Genomic DNA, 6,000 nt, shown 5'->3' with positions numbered 1-6,000 from the left:
CTTTGACAATGAACGAGAATATACGACTTGAATTCGCATAAACACTTGTGTTTTTTCGCATGTTATGGTGGGTGGCAATCTCACATTGAATATATTACTAAAACAGCATACTGTCGAACGCCAAACATTACAACATATGTTTTGTTACTTTATAGGACTAATTCAAGAGTATGGATATATTGTTTGGGACAAACAAACTCTTTACTGTAGGCGTAAACACCATAAAATAATACAATTCCACAAAATAGTACACCACCTTACAACACAATGTCTCAGAAATCTTCTTCCAGACCAACACTCGAATATCCACCAATATAATACTAGAAACACAAACAAATTCGTGCCTGTACGTTATAGAACCAACATGTTTCAAACACCTTTCTTGTCTGTTTCTGTCATCTTATGGAACGAACTTCCCGAAGACATACAGAACGACGCATCTCTTAAAAAGACAAATCTTAATAGAAATGTTCAACAAAAAAATCCTATTATTTCTGCGGTACAAGAATAGGCCAAATATATCATGCCAGACTCCGAATGAAATGCACGCGCAGTTCTTTAAACGATCATGTTTTCCTTGTGTATAAAACTTTATTATCAACTCTAAACGTTTCCTGAACCCTTTTCACCGATATAAATAATCTCTGCTTTCAAATTTCATCATTGTGAATTATTTTCTATTTCCGATCTTGCTATATTACGTGTTATTGGTTGATATCAACCAGTAGCAGTTTCACAGCATTAAAATGTTTAAACTGTAATAACTCGTGTACGAGTTTAGACTCAGGCAAATGTTCGCCCATTCCCTTTCCATTTTTCTTTTTCTTCTTTCTTTTCAAGTAATTAAATAAAGCTGTTTGATTTTTCTATAAGTTTTGTATTTTTTGCTACATTTAAATCTCGGTTATCCACTATAATTTCTGCTAAGAAAACAGATAAATATTAGTTTAACAACTTGGTTCTGGATCCTATTTCGTTGAATGTTATACATGTATACCATATATGGTTTTGCTTGGATGATATACTTACGAAATGAAATATGGTTTATACTAAGATTCGCCATCTTTAACGAAGACTTGGTAGCCATTCAGAACGACAAAATCAAGCTAGTTTTGAACAAACCCGTATATGTAGGACAGACTATTCTAGATATACCTAAAACCCAAATATGGAGATGAGTTAAAGCTACTCACGACAGATACGGACAGTCTATTGTATCAAGTTCAATGTCCAGACGTGTTGACGACATGTATCGGGACAGACACCATGTTCGATCTGTCAATCAACCGACCCGGCAACGCTGTCACGATACCCCCTCTCCCCCCCCCCCCCCCCCCCCCCCCCCAAAAAAACCCCCGAAAAAACCCGGATATTACAAAGACGTCACGGGAAGCGAACCCATTGCAGAGTTTGTAGGTCTCCATGCAAAAATGTACTCGTACGTCTATGTCATGCATACACAGATAGAGATGGAAAATCTCCTTGTAATATGGAACGATATGAAAGAAATGCAGGTAGCTAAAGGCGTCGCAAAGGCGACCATCAGACGTCATCTAAGACACGAAATGTATAGAGACTGTCTATTCGAAAACAAAATTAAAATGTATAAAATGAATTCGATTAGAAGCGATAAATGTCAGCTGTACGTTTATAGGGAACAACCAACCAACTGAAAAAATATATTTTTGAAACAGCCCCCGTGTATAGAAAGTTGAGCCAAGGATAAAATGTCTGGCAGCCACTGATTGGCCAGTATGTTATGAAGTGAGAAAATAGATATGTAGCCTGATAGGTAACTATCAATAAGAAATGTAGATATGAATTTCGTAAGTCCGATTGATTTTTTTCCCAAAATTTCAGGTAATAATAATTAACAGGTAAACATTTAAGATTTTTGAGAATTTTTACTGCAAAATTCACCTATTTTCAAAATAGCTACCCTGGAGAAAATTTGAGCTGAAGGACCCAACTGTGTTTTTAGTAGGTGTTATATCAGACCCTAAACTTTTGTTATAAACCATAATTGTCATATTGAATTCAAGAATTTGAATGAAATACCGCAAAACGTTAACACTTAAGTCTATGGGGAAACTTTGGTTGGTTGGTCCCTATTATACCGTCAACAAGTCGGGTCTGTGTGCCTTCGATGACAAGAGACGGGACTCACTCGATCGGTGTCATTCGGTCATTACAGGGTGAATGTAACAAACGTGTATTTTTATAAATATTTATTCAGATGCCGGACCGACGTCGTCATAAAAATATCGTAAATCATGATCAGACATGTAGTGGTTATAATTCTGAAGTATGAGAGACGCCATATAAAGATTATACATACTTATTGTTGTATTTGAACATTTAAAGTTGTATCAAGTGAAAAATAAATTGAAATTTGTTACTACTAATAATAATAATAATAAAAAAATCATAAAAGAATGATGATTCCGGAAGTTAAAGTACATTGTATGAGAGTTTAAACGAAATATGAGAGAAAAAGAGCAGCATAATTACTCCATACGAAAATATTTTATCCATTCCGAAATCATGTTATTGATACATTTCACTTCTGTTGTGTTTAGTGACTGATGTATTCAATAAGATATTTTAGCGAAAAGTTGTTTTCTTCAATTCTCCCTACATTTCGACATACAATCCAATACTGACTATTCTTCATACGTGCTAAACAAAGCCTTTTTTCTGAATTCAGGACAGCGTTTATATATTATAGCTATTATAAATTTTCGAAATATGACGGATCTAAATAGATCGACCTCGTGACAACCAAATAAAATGCTGATGAAGCATAAATTAGAAGCATAGTACGATTTATCTGTTAAGATGACATCTCCATTTGAATCAATAACCTTTTTAACGAGGTATGTTTTATGCATATTTACATGTGAAAGTGATGTTTTATCTATATTTGATCCTTTTAAAATCATAACATCAAATCCCATAAGAGTTAATCCTTATCAACTTCGATAAGAGTTCAACTGGAGAAGACACAAGATGGAGAAGCTGGCTCACAGCGGCAATTCGTTCTCCTAGTTAAAATGTGCAGGGGTGGTTTGTTGGATTGTCGGTTGCAGTTGTTGTTGTTGTTGCGGTTGCTGCTGTTGTTGGGGCGTCGGTTGTTATTGTAGCGGTTGCTGTTGCTGCTTTTGCTCTCGCTAATGTTGCTGATGCGGCTGTTGAAACTGCTGGTGCTGTCCATCCAGCTACAATAAGATAATGTTCATTGACATGTGTGAATAATTAACATTGTCTAAATACCTTTGTAAAGCAACCTATTACTTAAATTCAACAGATGAAGTTGTTTATCAACCTCATCCTTGAGATTTATACTGTAGAAGAAAACGGACAGATTTCAAAATATGACCAATAAGGAAGAAAGGGGGCGTGTTCTCAGTACTACACCTCAACTGGTTGACTGAACATCGATGCTGATTAAGTAAAAAAAAAAAAGATCTGTGGGTGATTATTTGGTACTACACCTCAGCTGGTTAAGAGAGCACGTAAGAGTAAGCAGAAGTTGTATATATTCGAAAAGGCGAACATCTGCATCTCATTTAAGTTTACATCAGCTAGATATCAAGGTACTGTAACATATCCATTTATGAACCATTTTGTATCACGGTCCTTAAGAGAAAAGCGATACATGGTATAGATAGCACAATCCAAAGCTATTTTTAAGAAATACGTGTCAACCATTATAAAGGTAAGGTTTTATCCAAGGAAGAAAAAAAGTATAGATTTTGAGACGTGGAAATTTTTTACTTAAAATTCATCGCGGAGTTCCAACTGCAGGTAGGGTCGCAACCTGTACTCGATACCGTACCGACACTCGTTTCACAAAATACCAGTATTTGTAAGAATAAAAAAAATTATTCTGCTATAATTAAGCTGAAGAAAAATTCTCTCTTGCAGAGTTTTTAGAAAGCATGTAGTATTAACTGCCATCATTGATACTCCATGTCCGAAGGAATGTATTCTAGTTTTAAACACTAACATAAATCTTTTGAACTACTTAAATAAAAATGGACTTTTTGACAATTAGGTCGAAATTTTGAACTACTTGGGTAAAAATGGAATAATGACTATTAAGTAGAAAGGTTAACTTATTACGTAAAATTTGGCTTTAAACACTAAGTAGAAATGTTTAACTGGTTAAGTAAGTTTGTTTGAATCTTAGACAGTTAAAACCATTATTTTCATCAGGACGGTGAAAAGCATTATGTTCATCAGGACGGTTTAAACAATTAAGTCCTTCAGGACGTTAAAACCATTATTTACATCAGATTGGTTTGAAACACATAAATATGAATGTTAACTTCTTAAGTAGAAATTAGTTTGATACCCTTAATTAGAGATGTTTAACTATTTAAGTGTAAGCTGGGTTTAAACAATAAGTAGAAATGTTTAACAACCTACGTAAAAGGTGACTTTAAACACTTAAGTAGAAATGTTCAACTACTTTAACTTAAGTAGAAGTTTGTTTGAAACTTCAAGATGGTTAAAACTATTGCCTACATCAGGACAATTTAAACCATTACACTGTACGTCCAACAGGACTGCGACAACCAATTCGTCCAGTTGGATTTAAACACAAGGAGAAATGTTTAACTACTTAAATCCCACTCTTGAATGTATATCAACAATCATGCTGTCATCAAATTAATTTTCTTTTCTTGCCTTATTTCAAATATCACCTATTTATCTGAATAACGCCTCCTTCAGTACTTTCAGTACTTTGATTTTTACTATAATAACCAAAACCTTTAGGTAGATGTGATTTTACATAATTAAAATATCCACGAGTTGGTTTTAATATTTCTTGATTTATAATTTCAAAGAATGTTATAGTTAAAATATATATCTAATACATTTTTTACAACTGCGATAATCACGACCCTCAGGAAGAGGTGGTGCTCTGATTTTCATATTTAATTTTTACTTTGATAATCAAAACCCGCATGGAATGATGTGATGTTGGTTTGTTAGTATTATTTAATATAAAAACCAATTTCTGTCAGTAATCTTTGCTGGTCTTCTTTAAACAAAAACTCTTTTACTTTACCTTGGACCAAGTTGGCTTGATTTGTAGCTATATACGAAAATCTATAATTACCATTATGTATCTTTACATATTCATGAGTAGATGAAACGGGTATACACAAGTGATTTCGTTTATAGCTAGCTGAGGTATTAGATATATCTATCAATATGAATGTTATACTTACATTATAAATTATAAGTTCGTTGTAGCCTCACAGTTTCTCTGTATTCCTCTTTTAACATATCTTCATTTTCTTGGCGAGATCTATGACATCATCCTCTTGTGTTAGATCTATACCCTTTTCACTTACTACCTACTTCCACAGACACTTTCCCAACACCTTTCACATACGTCCGTCTCAATTCGACATCCAAATTTCCTTTTCTTTTGTATCAACAGGCACGTTGACCGGCATCTTGCTAGCTAAGACTATAGTTTCCTCTGGGTATATATAAGTTATATATATTAAAGGTTTTGATACGTACAGATGGTATTCGATTACTGCTGATGCTATCCATCCTAGTTAGAGCTGGGTGTGTGAATTTCAACAATGTGAAAAGTATTCGAGCTCGTCCATTTCATCGTGGCGATATTTCCCCCAGGGTATATATTACTCGTTCAACTACTATTCGGCTTCTATTGTTAATGTACACTATGCAAATTATAAAAGGTTATCTTGATAGACATGTCATGCTTCATATCACCTCGACGGGGTTATCCATTTCAAAGTTGTTAATGATTTCTCGTTTCACATAAAGTTAGAAGTTTCAATTGCTTGAATTTGAAATGGATTTGTATTTTTAGATTAGGTTGTGAATGCTGTTTGTTGATAGATCGCTTGGGTTTCTCATAAACTAGGTGTATCACTTTCAGCTATGTGAAAGTTATTGTAGATGATAAAAAACACTTTATGTTACATGTACTTGTATGACGGTTGCACAATA

Source organism: Pecten maximus, chromosome 5, assembly GCF_902652985.1.
Source record: "Pecten maximus chromosome 5, xPecMax1.1, whole genome shotgun sequence".
Classification (NCBI taxonomy): domain Eukaryota; kingdom Metazoa; phylum Mollusca; class Bivalvia; order Pectinida; family Pectinidae; genus Pecten; species Pecten maximus.
This window is presented reverse-complemented; position numbering follows the sequence as displayed.